The sequence below is a fragment of the Lactuca sativa genome, chromosome 9 (genome assembly GCF_002870075.4).
Source record: "Lactuca sativa cultivar Salinas chromosome 9, Lsat_Salinas_v11, whole genome shotgun sequence".
Taxonomy (NCBI): Eukaryota; Viridiplantae; Streptophyta; class Magnoliopsida; order Asterales; family Asteraceae; genus Lactuca; species Lactuca sativa.
Genome location: NC_056631.2, coordinates 6,572,267 through 6,588,343, shown reverse-complemented (window position 1 = coordinate 6,588,343; position 16,077 = coordinate 6,572,267).

Sequence of the window (16,077 nt, the reverse complement as noted above, 5' to 3'; positions counted from 1 at the left end):
TAGGTGTTAATGAACTTGGGTGTTCATTCGCTGTACTCCATCCCCCTCATGGTTGCCTTATTTGACTTATATTGCTGAGGTACCCCCGAAGCATGTGTTGTCGCCCCGATGAAATATTCTTAGACTAGGTCCCTTATGTTAGTTGTTTTAGGGACATTAAAGTGAGAATAACGAGAATGGGTAATTGGGTTATTGTTGGTTGGTGAAAATTAAATATGATATCTATTGTGGGTTGAAAACCCTATATGCTCACCAGGCTCCCAAGCCTGACCCACTCAGTTTTAAATTGTATTACAGGTAGTGGCGGAAGGGTATGAGATGGATGAACCATCAAGTTGTTTTGTTTACAAGTTTGCATATGTTTATATTTGTTATATGACTTGTAATGTATTCGTTTATGCTTATTGGTCTGTATCGGAACATGACACCCCGAGTTTTGATTATAATGAAAATACATTTCTTTTATGAAATGCTTCGGTAAACAATGTTTTATCATGTTTTGTTTTTGGGAACAAATTCCGCAACTCTTTCAAATCAAAAGGATTTACTCTGAAAATATTTAAAAGCATAAATGAAAATCGATCTTTTCTGGCCGAGATTTTGGGGATGTCACAGTTGGTATCAGAGCATTAGTTTAAGCGAATTAGGAATTTGTAGGATTTCTAGACTTAAACTTAGAATGCTAAGTGAAGTTTTGAGATGTGTGTCTGTTGTGATTTAGACACGAGCACTAGTTTATTTTAGGAAAGTTGCCTAAAATGCTTTATGTGCTAAATGTTATATGTTGCCATATATGATATTATTTGTTCGGATCTATGGTCTGTTGCCGACCGGATCTAGAAACCTTATGTGTGTAGGATTCTAAGCGTACGTCTACGATATTAGAACTAGCATGTAAACGTTTCGGAGTGATAAGGATGATTTGAATATCTATCATGATTGAGGATCTAATTTCACCTTATTCGGTGTAGATCAAAATGGTGAGAACAAGAAGTGGAGTTGGAAATGCTGACGAAAACAGGAATCAACCACCAGTGATTGAGCCAATACCTGTCGTAGCAGCAGCACCTGAGCCAATAACCATGGCTGGTGTGCAATTGATGATTCAGACGATGTTGGATCGTCAGATGGATGAAACTAGACGGTTGCTTCAACAAAATCGTGAAGAACTGTCGATTCGTGTGGAAGAGCCTGAACTGAATGAAGGGCACTCGGAAGGTGGAAACTTCAGTGGGTCTATTGGTCAAGCCAACCCACCAATAGTTAGGCAAGATAACCATGAAGGAAGGAATGATGGAATGGGATGCAAGTACAAGGACTTTTTGACTTGCAAACCATCGACCTTCAATGGAAAGGAGGATCCGATTGGGGTTATGGATTGGATCTCCGAAATGGAGCTAGCCTTCATGACTTGTGGCTGCAGAGGTAAATTGCAGACTATCTATGCCGTGCGTCAATTCCGAGGTGGAGCTGTTCGTTGGTGGAACACTCTAGGGAAGACTTTGAGCCCTAACGAGCCACTGCAATTGTCATGGGCAAAGTTCTTGGTGCAGTTTAAGCGCAAGTTCTGCTCGGCTCAAAATCTGTTGGAGTTGGAGAATAAGTTTTTGACATTGACGAAAGGTAGCATGTCAGTTGATGAGTACACCAATAACTTCACCGATAAGATGGAGTTTGCCTTACGTATTGTTCCAGACGAGTTGACAAAGGTGGATCGGTATGCGAAGGGACTTCCATGGGAGTACGAGGTGCCAGTACGTCAGGCACTTACTCTGGAGGCAGCTATCTGGGCTGCCAAGTCTGTGGAGAACATGATCAAGGGGAGAACCACCGACAAGGCTGATGTTGGTGAGAAAAGAAAGTTTGAAGGAACATCTGGTTCCGGTAAGAAAGGAAAATTTTCGAAATCTGATTCGAAAAAGTTTGGAGGAAAAGGAGGCGAAGCAAAGTGGTGTGATAAGTGTAAGAAAAAGCACTTTGGGAAATGTAGCGAGGATGTGACCTGCTACAAGTGTGGAAAGGTTGGACATTTTGCCAATGAATGTCCGAACAACAAAAGGATGTGTTTTGGTTGCAATGAAGAGGGGCATATTTTGAAAGACTGTCCGAAGAAGAAGGAGGCAGCTAGGCCCAACATTCCACCAAAGCCGAAGGCGAGAGCCTTCCAGATGACACTTGAGGCTGCGAAGGATGAAGCTGATGTCGCTTCAGGTACCTTTCTCGTAAACGAATTACCTGCTCATATATTGTTTGATTCTGGAGCCAACTACTCCTTTATTTCACATGAAGGATTATCTGAGCCTCGTCGGATGTGATGGTATCCAGGTGATGGCTAATTGGCATCACAAGGAGACCTTCAGCAACTGAGGACTGGTTTGAGTTGAGTCAGAGGTTTCCCTAGGGTAAGCCTAGGATGAGATAGTGTTGGGAGCAGTATTAGTGGATAAGGGACCTGGTGGAGTCAAAGCAATTCCTGAGGAAAGTACGGATAGATGTGGAATGTAGTATGGGCCCGTACTACTGAAAGCAGAGGATCCGTACTCGATTCGGGAAGGGCAGAGACAAGACCGGGAACCTGGTAGGGCATGTTTGGTCTCGTATCGGTGATGAGTATTTTGATAGTGGTTGTGGTATATTTTCAGCATGGTGACATTGCGAGAGAGACCAACGGGTGGATCAGGAGCCGGAGAGGGATCAGGCTCGGGTTCAGGGACCGAGCAGCTCGAGGAGCGGATGAGAGAGTTGATATCAGCTGAGGTTACGCGCAGTATTTTAGCTCAGACTCCTGTGATCTTTGGCACGGTCAAGGAGGGAATACTGGATATTTTGGATGAGAGGCTGGGAGCCTTCCGTACTGAGATGATGGAATTGATGGGAGCACGTACCTTGACATTTCGAGAGTTCAGAGCCTACAGGGCACCAAATTATCATGGGGCTAGGGACCCCATTGCTAGCAGCAGATGGTTGGCTGATGTTGCCAACGCTTTTCGTACGAGCAAGTGTCCCGAGGGGGACAAGGTTAGACTCGCCTCCTGTCTTCTGAAGGACAGAGCGAGGGATTGGTGGGAGGAGATTGGTCATGCTTTGGGGGATGATGCCACGTTGGACGCGATGACTTGGAGCGATTTCTCGGCCAGGTTCAGGGCGGAGTTTTCGCCGATTATTGAGGTTCAGGAAGCTGGATGAGGTTCAGGTAGCTATGTCATTAGTTACATTTCCAACTAGAGAAAAGCCATTTTCTCTCTCACGGATCTTCGGGTTTTTATCCCCAAATCATGAGTACACTTCTCTAGTTGTCTTATAATGTTTATAATGTGCTTAATAACTTAGATTACATAGCAAATCTGTGAGATTCGGGAGTTTACCGCCCAAGAACGTTCTTGGAGAGTAAACTCCTATATGTGGCTTAAATGCTACCTAGTCTTTTCCCCATGTTAGGTAACTACCTTAGGCTTGTATGCTAGTGTGTATATGACTAGAAAACACCAAAATCGGATCAAGACCCCAAGATTTGGGAGTTTACCGCCCAAGAACATGCGGAGAGTAAACTCCATTTTAAGGGCCCAAAGTGTCCCAATGCCCCTCAAAGCCTTAGAACTCAACATAGGGAATACCATTACATGTTAGAACACCAAAACAGTTAAAAATCAAGGATGAAAAGTGAGTTCACGGCCAAGGGTGTTCCAGGGCCGTGAACTCCATGTTTAAGTGCCAAAATGCCCTTAAAACCTTCCTTAAGCCAAGAGACTAATTTGGGCATGTACCTAAATGAGTTTAGGACTAGCTAACACACTTAGAACACCAAGAGTAAGGTGTTCACGGCACAAAAGGTTCTAGGGCCGTGAACACCATAAAATGGTGCCAAATGGTGCCATAAACTCTTCTTAAGCCTTGTATAATAGCCTAGTTTAGTTCCTACTTAATTTAAGGACTTGAAAACACCATAAACATCCTCCCAAGGGAGATTACGGCCGTAATATCCAAGGTAATATGGTCCTAGGGCCGTAAAATCCTAAAAGGAGTTATATTATGCCCTAAACTCTTCCATAGACCAAGCCATTAAGTAGAAATGCTTATTAGGGCCTTATAGAGCATCAAACATCAAATAGACACATAGGTATGAGTTCACGGACGTAAACTCATGAGTTTATGACCGTAAACTCATTTGGTAGTGTTATTAGGGCCGTGAACTTCATGGTGGAGTTTTCCTTGAGCCCTACACACAATAGCTTCCCCTACAAACACTTAGATGCAATCCTAGAGGCTAATAACACTTGATAAAGGTGTTTAGCATGTCCTAGGGTGTCTTGACTTGTTTATTAGTTGTTTATAGACTAATTTGTTACATATATGTGAAATTATATGTTAACTAGGATCATAGAGTGTTCAAGACTTCACTTGACACCTAGCAGTCCTACCTCTTCAGTTCATCCGTATCACCCACAACAGGTGAGTTCATACCCCTTAATCAATGTTTTAACTATTTTTAAATGTTTTATGGGGGGATACAAGTAGAATCATGCTACTTATTATATCAATCACATGTGATTAATAAGCAGCATTCAAATGATTTAATACTCATTAGCCGTTTTACCAAACAGTTTCCTTCAAATGTTTTTCATAAACACTTCATGTGTTTAAAACTCCTTATTAAACTGTTCATTTTACTCGGTATATTACATTTCAAACTTATTTACAATTGTGTTTCAAACAAATGTTTCTTTATACAAACTGTTTTATCAAACCCATGCCTTCAAACCGTTTTATAGATTGACATCAAGTCAATCTTTTCTTAAGATAATAATTATGTTCAAAGATTTTACAAAACTTATTTATGCTTTTATATTATAAATTGCATGCCTCTATATGTATAGTTATATAAGAAATGTTTAAAAGACTTAGGAAGGTTATCCACCCTATTTCCTTTTCGCGCTTGAGATGTGGTCTGGTGGGATATCGGGTACTCGTCCGAAGGTCGTTTAAATATTAGTTATATAACATATGTACATATATAGTCATAAAGTTCCTTCCAGTTCATCCAATGCCCTTGGGTAGCAAGGGTATACATCCATGTCCATACGTACCGGTTAGATTACTAGTAAACTACCATATGGGTAGTTTAGGAAGATACTAGAACTATTACTAGAACACAATATCATACTATGAGTCAGTTCATTCATGAGTCAATACTTACTACTATGAGAACATATACAACCATACTAGAGAAGAACATATACAACTATACTAGAGAAGAACATATACAGCTATACTAGAGCAGAACATATACAACGATACTGGGAAGAGAACATATACAACGATACTAGAACGACTACATTACTATACTTGCTAGGTAGAGAGCACATACATTACAGCTAGAACAGTTCATTACATTACATATATATGAATACGTTAACAATTGTGATCCACTGTATTGGAGCATGCCTTAAATGTCATGGCCCGAGTTGTAGCCAGAATTCTCTTGGAGGGAGAGCGTGAGTTTGCGTATAGATCTATACTGGATTGACTATCTTACACCTTGCTGCTAGCTATAGCCGGACCTGCAGGTCTGCGGGTGCCAAACGTCATTCCGTTTTACGACCATTCGTATGTCGTTGTTACCAGTTGATAGTATGGTACAATTAATCACATGATGCCTTAAAATAAATCCGGTTTAAGGTAGTTAGTACAACAGTAGTTCTTATAGCGCTACATTTTAGTACTACATTAATTTTCCATGTACATATATTTAGTGATCTTTTCACTTAAACTTTAAATGTAAAAACTATACTTTGTTAATGATAGTTACACTTGGGAAAATTACACACTTTTACATGAAACGAACATTTAGAACAGTTAAGTCTTGGTAGAAGACTACATTGAGAACAGTTAGGTCTTGGTAGAAGACACACTTTATATAATAGTAGGAATCATAGGGATTTCTAGGGTTTTTCAAACGTTTCCAGTTGTTTTACAAACATTTTTACATTTACAGTCCATATACATTTACAATACTTACAATTCATTTACTTACAAATTCTTACATACAAATTAAGACACTAAAATACTTATGATCTCACCAGCTTTAAAGCTAATACTCGCTTTCAAAATTACTTGTATCCTCGGGTCATCATAGACAGGTACCGATGCAAGGATTAGGGAAGATGGAGCTCGTTGAAGACTCATCTTTCATTTTGATTTATGCTTTAGTGTTTATCAAAATTTGACAGAACACACTTGTATAATAATTATAGTATTAATGCAATGGATGATGTTGTTGCTTGTTTACTACTTTACATTGTTGTGATAATGTACATGACGTCCTCCGCCCCAGAACGTTTCTGCCGTTCTTGGTTTTGGGGTGTGACAAATATTCTATATGTGCATATTGTTTTCATGTAACAAATCAATTTTTCAATCGAAAACCCACAACATTATTCGAAAACATACAACATATCACATTATTATATAAGAATATTCTATATACATAATTTTTTCATGTAAATTAATTAATTTATTTAACAAATAAACAAAGAATATTATTTTATTATATTATCAACATCATATATCATTACATTACATGTATTATTCTTTAACATATAACTATTGTCCAACCAAAATATTGTTTTATTAAACTTTCACTTATCTTCAAACCCTCAAACCATAACTATTGTTTATCAAAAATTCAACCATACATAATTTTCAAAATACATAAAATATAGCCAACATATAAAGAGAATAATACTCATAATAACGATTAAACTCTTGCAAATATTTTATCAAATCGATCAACAATCCTCATTCCCTTTGCATCCCTTCTTTCATCATGTTAAGATGCTTTCCTCAATTATATTTTGCAACCTCCATAGATTGTTCAATTAGTGCATATGTAGGTTAGCATTTAGTTTGCCTGTATCATGAAAAGTAAAATCAATGTAATCAAATATTTATCAGAACAAAATATCCATAATATACAAACTACATTCAATTAATTACAAACATAAAAAATTTGTAACATTATAAAATAATTAACAACAAAATTTTATTCTAAATTTTTTAGCATAAAAGTAATAAATTAAAAAGTCTAATGAAATCATAAACAAACTAGTGTGGATATTATAACACTTTTTTTTATTTTGAGTTTTCATAATAACTCAAAATCTATAATCATGACAATTTTGAGTTACCTATAGAGTTAAGATCTAGATGCAAATATGTTGATGATTTCACATATTTTACATAAATCAAGGTTTAAATGACATGTTGTATAATATTATATTTCATTACATTATGACTTTTAGAGATAACTCTACAGTAAAATATCTCAATTAGAATACATGGTGGAAGATACATAATGATTTTGACTAAAATCAATAGTATAATCAGAATATAAAGTTCTATAGATTATTTCATAGATGAATACATTAATACAAAATCATAAAGAAAGATAAATTCGATGATTACAACACATTAACTCAAAATCACATACTAAGATAAAACCGTGAAAAGACTATAGTATTATACGTTACCTATAATAACTCTAGATGCAAAATTTAAATCTGACTGTGTATAATAAACCATTTGCTAGAATAACAAGCTTCAGTTTCTTTAATTTAGGAATGGTTGATGATCTGAAACTTGATCTGATTTCAGAATCAGAATCACAAGGTTGAAAACCCAAATGAGAAGGAATAAAAAATTGTGTTAAATCGGAGTGCCTAGAATTTTTATGTATTAACCCTTATTTTAATGTATGTGTACTACATTATCTAATTAATCAACAGAATAACATTAGAACTCAAGTTTTACTAATCATAATACTTAGAATATTACATACTTTAAATCAAAATATGACATATAATTTCAGAATATATGACATTGTTTCATTATTTTGACTGAAAACTATACTATAATTAGAACATATAGTTTTATAGAATATTTCATAGGTGTATACATTAACTCAAAATCATGCAGAGAAATAAATTCCACGATTATAACACATTAACTCAAAATCACATTCTAAGATAAAACAGTAAAGAGATTAACTCTAGATGCAAAATTTGAATCCAATTATGTAGAATAAGCCATTTGCTAGAATAATAAGCATTAGTTTCTTTTATTTAGGAATTGTTGATGACCTGAAATTTGATATGGTTTCAGAATCATAATCACAAAGTTGAAAATCCAAATGACACGGAATAAGAAATTGTGTTAAATCAGAATCCCAAGATATTTATGTATTAAATCTTATTTCAATGTATGCGTACTACATTATTTAATTAATCAACAAAATTTCATTTAAACTCAAAACTAATCAAAATACTTAGAATATTACATATTTTAAATCAGAATATGACACATAAATTCAGAATATATGGAATTGCTTCATCATTAACCAAGTACTATCACAATACTTCATAAAAAGGTTCAAAGCAACGTTGTTTCTAGTAAAACAAGAATGTATAAGATCAGATACTACACATCATTTAACAAAGATGATACAAGAAAGTTGTTTCCAACATAATCATAATGTTTAAAGTTGTAATGTGACACATAATTTCATAATATTTCACATTATCTCATAGTGAAAGGTTTAAAGAAAGTAGTTTCTAACAAATGAACATCCAAAATCTAAAAAGGAAGCAAGATCTGACTTATCTAATCATAATATGTATAATATTAAGTTATCTAGCACAAAATTACTTAACTTTCACCAGACCATAAAAATTAATCAAACAAAATAACACCTAAAATCAAATTATATTTAAAATACATGCATTCTGACTATGATTTTGTTGAACCATCGATAATATATGATGAATGTGTGATTTCTAGTGTTTTTCACTGCTAAAACTCGAATAAGAGGCTATGGTTTTTCACCAGATCCTCAAATCAATCAATCAAAATAACACCTAAATCAAATTATATTTTAAAATACCTGGAATATGAATATGATTCAGTTGAACCATCGATAGTTTATGATGAAGCTGCGATTTCTAATGTTTTTTGCAGCTAAAACTCGAATAAGAGGCTAGGGTTTTTCAATCCTATGGTTTTTCGATGCTAGGGGTTTTCTGAGTACTGATCCATTCATTTTCTTGATGATGAGTGCAATTATTAGGGGATTTTGTTGAAAAGCTATGGAATGAAGATTGATGAATGATTTTGATCGAGAAGAATTTGAAGGGGATAAGGATATTAACGAACTCAAAAAAATTGGGGAGAAGAAGGAAGTGAATGGTAAAGTGATCGGATCCAATCTATTGAGTGAAAAGTACAACTCTACCCCTCCGTGTATTTCAATTAAGCATGGATTTCAAGATAATTTCAATTTTGCCACCGCCTCCATCAAATTTTCTGTTTTAATCTCAACGTTTTATTTTTTTCTTTTCTAAATCAATAGTATTCAATTGGTCCCCTCGTCTCACAAAATCATCTTGTCTCACATGAACCCAACCATATATATATATATATATATATATATATATATATATATATATATATATATATATATATATATATATAGGTTTCGTTGAGATTAAAAATAAAATAGAGATATTAAGATTCAACCTCAGCCACATATTTAATATCTGTCGCACTAACCCTCCGGCGTACCGGCGAGACAGACATGTTATAATCATAAATGATTATATAGCGTCATCCGTTCCTTTCTCCTCCGCCACCATCACCACCACCACAACCGCCACCGTCACCACCACTACCACCACCCATAACACCATACGACCCCACTACTATCACCTTCGTCACTTATATCACCGCCACCTCTGTCATCACCACCTCTTTTGCTACTAACTGTCATAATCATATATGATTAATCAATCTATGAACATAGATATATGTATAATCATTTATAATTAGGCACACGGGCGGAGACAATGAGGGGGCTGCTGGATGCTTTGCCCCCTCCAATATCTTTTATAACTTCAATTATAATATATATATATATATATATATATATATATATATATATATATATATATATATATATATATATATATATATATAATAGTCCATGCAGTAATCTTTTATCTGACGTTTGTTGTTAGAGCCCCTTCCAATCAATTTTAAAAATTAAATTATTATTATATGGAAAAATAATAAACCCATGACAATTATGCAAAGAACTGAGTTGGCTAAAATCTCACGGCATCAACTCCCCACTTATTTTAATTTTCCTATATATTATCCCATTTATTTTTATTATTGTGCATAAATAGATCTTGCAACTACCAATTAGTTGATTTACTCCTTGGGCCTTTTTATTGTATTTTTCATTAATGAGGTTTCAATTAAAAAATTATTTCTCGTCTATTTTAATTTTTCTATATATTACACCATTTACTTTTATTAGTGTTTATAAATAGATTTTGTAATAGTTGATATATTCGTTGGGTCTTGTAACGGGCTAATTGATGTTTAATCTCAAAAAAATAATATGCTAAATTGAAGAGATGTATATTAGATTCTTTGATTCGTGATCCCGAAGAACCGACTTCAATTTTAAGCTATTGATGTTCTTGTTTAGACGATTTGCAGAGCGTTTTATTTTATTCGGATATAGAAAATAATTTAATATTCTTATTACGATATAAACCCCCCTCATTATAGAATCATGGCTCTACCCCTGATTAGGCATACCCTACTGTTGTCGGTACGCTAGAGCGTTAGATCGACAAATAAGAAATATGTGGCTAAGGTTGAATATCAAGATCTCTTATTTTTTTTAATCTCAAGTGAACCGTCATATATATATATATATATATATATATATATATATATATATATATATATATATATATATATATATATATATATATATATATATATATAAATTAACTTTATATGATTTTGTTTTTCAATTTTGGTAATGACCCCTTATGTGTAATACTTAAGTGTAATACTAGTGCCCCCTATTCTAGAATCCTGGCTCCATCCCTGATTAGTCATACTCTACTGTTGCCGGTACGCTAGAGCGTTAGATCGACAAATAATAAATATGTGGCTAAGGTTGAATTTCAAGATCTTTTATTTTTTTTTTAATCTCAAGTGAACCGTCCCATATATATATATATATATATATATATATATATATATATATATATATATATATATATATAAATTAACTTTATATGATTTTGTTTTTCAATTTTGGTAATGACCCCTTATGTGTAATACTTAAGTGTAATACTAATGCCCCTCCATGCGTTAATGGAGTATAACTGGAGTTCATTGGTCCATTAAACCCTATAACTTTCTTTTTCGTCAGTTTTGCGTATTTTTGTCGTTTTACTTTAATATTTTCTTCGGCCAATTCCGAAATCAAATTCGTGCCTCATAAAGCTGACGTTCTTTTGTTTTGATTATTTTTATAAAAATTATCGACTTATCTTACTATTAATTAATTTTGTTATATAACAAATATATATATGTAACGTCCCAAAAATACGAGCCAAAAATTTCATTTTTAAAACATATACTTAGTGAAGCATTAGAAATAAAAGCGTTCACCAATCATAACATTTTATAAAAGATATCACATGTCTGGAAAACATTTTCAAAAACATAATAATGTCAGAGTACAAATCCCCAGGAAGATCTCATAGTGCGGAATACGAGGCATGTGTGTGATGGGCCGCTACCGCGCTAGCTCCTTCCCCTTCGAAGAAGAGGTACCTGAAATCAAAACTGAAAACTGTAAGCACGAAGCTTAGTGAGTTCCCCCATAATACCTCATACCATAAAAACATACAATGAACAAATAGGAGATACGAGCCTCACCCACACTCGTGAAGATACGGGCCTCGCCCACACTCCGTTAGCTGTGAGATACGGGCCTCGCCCACACTCCCTTATCTTGAGAGATACGGGCCTCGCCCACACTCCATTATCAGAGAGATACGGGCCTCGCCCACACTCAGCTGCTAATCCATAACATACAAGTATCACACAGACAACGAGTATAGACAAATCTATCATATTGGCATATATCATCATCAAACTCAACCATGAGATATGGGCTCTGCCCACACTCCAATACTAGCACATTGTCTATACGGGCCGACCTTGGTGCCTTAGACCCGTTACTACTGGAAGGAAACTCACCTCGAAGAGTAGCTACCGAAAGTTTGACTGTTCGACGTCTGGCTGTTGCACCGGTAAATCCTCCAGCTACAAACCCACAAACATAGATTAGCCACTCATAAATACCCTTAGGCCAATTGACTGACCCATCCCTGGTCCAAGGTTAACTCCTTGGTCAAAGTCAACTTCCAGTTGACTGGACTCGCCGAGTCGTGGCACAGACTCGTCGAGTCCTTCTCCTACTAACCCGGTCCTACTCGCCAAGTCCCTCTTTCCACTCACCGAGTCACCCTTGACTCGCTACTCGGGACTATGGAACCGAATGGTGATCCGACTCGCCGAGTTCCACGAGCAGATCTCCTACTCGCTTCCAATCCTCACTAGAACATCCCGCAAGAGGATTTGGGGTTTTGGGACTACGTTACACCGTTAATCCCGCGTGCAGATACGAAGGGTTGGACCTTCAACACTTAAACCCCTCTTACTCAGTGAAAGTTCATATGACTCGCCGAGTTTGAAGAACAACTCGGCGAGCTCTAGGCAATCTTCATAGGACTCGCCGAGTTGTTCATCCAACTCGTCGAGTCTAAGACCATCTTCATAGAACTCACCGAGTTCCACTTTGGGACTCGCCGAGTCCCTTCGTCCCACTTCCCATACAGACCAAAAACTGAGACATGCAACGCTTCTAACCCATAGATCTATGCTCCTAGGGCATGCTTATCACGTAAAGTTGCAAACTTTACGTGCATGCATGGCCCTATAAGCTCAAGAAGGCAAATCCAAGCTCTTTAAGGGGTCATACACTCAATAGGGACCTCAATAACTCCAACCACAGAGACTTTATACTTCTAGGACGTCCATAAGATCCCAATCTAAAGTCCTTTCAAAACTTAAAGCATAATTACATGGAATTTGAGGTTTTAGGGCTTGAAACCACTAATTTGGGACAAAAAGGGGATCTAATGAACTAACGATCAAGGTAAGAACTTTTCTACCTGAATGGAAGCTTCTCATAGTGTAGATTCCGGATCTACCTCCCCTCCCTGCACACTTCAACCTCCTCTTCCTTCCTCTAAGCTCCAAACCTTCTCCACAAAGCCAAAATCACTCTCAAGAACAATATGGGGGCTAGGGTTTCTTTCTACAGTTCTCTGGAAGTGTTAGGGACTAAGGAGGCCAGGTTAGAGCGTTTAAATAGGGTGCAAATGCCCGGATTAGGGTTTTTGTCCGAACAGGGTCTACTCGCCGAGTTCGGGGACCGACTCGCCGAGTACAAGGTTCAAACCCCGCGCCTTATCCCGCTCCTACTCGGCGAGTTGGTCCTTCAACTCGCCTAGTCCAAGGCAAAAATGCATAAAATTAAAATATTAATCACATGGAGTACGTACCAGGAACCAGGTGCTACAATATATTTGGGGGCCCATATTTTACTTTCTGCACAGGGCTCTCAAAATCAATGGACCGGTCTTGCGTAGCTCTGTGTTTTCCCATAAAAGCCAATCGATGCTTTACACAGGGCATACTATGTAACATCCCAAAATTTAAGGTTGAAATTTCGTTTTTAATTAAGTTATTATAAAACCATAAGTAATAAAACATCCATAATAACATCTCATGTCAAAAAAAAAAATCAAAACATGTTATAATAAAACAATATCAGAGTGTAATCCCCAAGATCTCATATGCGGAAATATAGTGTGACGCGCTGCGATCAAGCCGACTCATTTCCTTTGAAAACGAAGTACCTGAAACCAAAAATGAAAACCGTAAGCACAAAGCTTAGTGAGTTCCCCCATCATACCAAAAACCATACATAACACATACTGCCAGACATATCTGGGTGTCGGCCTCCCCTTCGATCTATTTCAACTGGATATCTGCCTAGCATATTTGGGTGTTGGCCTCCCCTTCGGTCTCATTCAACCTAATAACTGCCTAGCATATCTGGGTGTTGGCCTCCCCTTCGGTCTATTTCAACCGGAAAACTGCCTAACATATTTGGGTGCTGGCCTCCCCTTCGGTCTGTTTCAACCGGATAACGGGGACTATTTCACCCCAACCACTACCACATAATAAAATAACATAAACATACTGCTAGGCATACATGGTTTCAGATGACCCTTTCGGTATCTTTCAACCGGTATCTGGGGACTATGTCACCCCTAATACTACTAACATGTATCACATAGCATCCTAGCACACAAACATAACAGACAAGAGCATACCAGATAATTATCACAAATAAAATTATCTAACAAAAAACTCCTACTAGTAGGCCGATATTGTGGCCTTAGACCCACTTATACTGGAAGGTAACTCACCTCACACTGCTGAAGTCCCGCAGAACCAACCCTAGCTGTTGGATGACAAGTTCTCGAACTGTCAACATCAAAATAACACCCAATTAATAATTGAGTTCCAATACATAACCATAAGTCCATTCTTGGGGTAAAAGACTGCTCTACCCCAATCTTAGCTTGATCTAAGCCCAAGGCCCAATCCAAAGGCCTAACAATCAACTATGAGTCAAAGCCCAACATATGGCCCAATTTTCCAAATTAGGCCCAAACCTTTACATGGTCTCACTCTAATGCCCAATCATTTATTCCAATCCAACATTTGACATTCTAATGGCCCAATATCATATAACCATTAAGGCCCAAACTATGGCCCATCTATAGAAAATTGGGCCCAAACCCTCATATGGGCCTTACCCTAAGCCCATCAACATATTCTAGTCCATAATATTGTTCCTAGATGGCCCATTAATAATCCAATTACCAAAGCCCAATGGCAAGGCCTAACTTAAGGCCCAAGTGAAATTAGGGTTTTCACATAAAATGATGATTAGGGTTAAGTTTTCCTACTTAACCCATTAAGGACTTAATCCATTAAGTCCAATATTGACTTAGGTTGATTGCAATGATTATTAATTAACATATTGAGTTTAGTGAATAATTCAAGTGCGGGTCCCGATCAAATTCCTAAAATTAGAGTTTCACATAAAATGACAACTAGGGTTAAGTGTTTCTCACTTAACCCATTAAGGACTTAATCCATTAAGTCCATCACTCTTCTAAATAAATCGAATGATGAGATTGGGCTTTATACACAATTCCCATTCTGATGGCCCAAATGTGGGTCCCTATTAGTCCAAGCCCATAAATCCAATAAACCCTAACTAGGGTTCCCTAAACCCTAACTAGGGTTTCCAACCCCATCTTAGCCCAATAGTGAGGTATTTTGATCAATTAAGGTCCATTAGGCCCATTAGGGTTTCACTAGGCCCATTAGTCACATGTTTGGGCTTTTAGGTCTATTAGGTATTTATTGGGCCCATTAGGGTTTTAGTCCCTTTGTCCAAACATCCCAAACGAGGTCCAAATGCAAACGAAGCACACCGCCACCCGACACGGCGGCCGGTAGCGGTAGCCACCACCTCACGGTGGTGGTTATGAGATTTATTTCCATTATTCCTTTATCGATTACATCATACAACACAAAAACCCCATTAACACACATACACTAAGCTAACACACACACACACACATCCACCTTATAGTGGCCGGCGGTGACATGTGGTGGCAGCCACCACCTCATGATGGTGGTGGTGCCTGTTCTCGTTTTCTGACCAAGCAAACCACACCACACGCACTCAACAGAAAAGCACACACACACGGTTTCTTGTTTGCAATGGGATCCAACCACCCACCTGATGGCGCACAATGGCGGTGGTGACGCGGGATGGTGAACGTCAACGATAGATTGCGACTGCAGAGGGGCAGTCGGCGAATGACGACGAACAAAATGCAGGGGAGGGGAGAAGACCGTTTGCAGCGATGTAACAGTGGGAAGGAGGTGACGGAACGCTGAACCGAAGTAATGGCGATTACCACAGCGGCGTACAACAACGGCTCAGTCCTCAACAGTGGGAGTGCAGCGGCGACAACAACCTAGTCGTTCCAGCCTTCATCT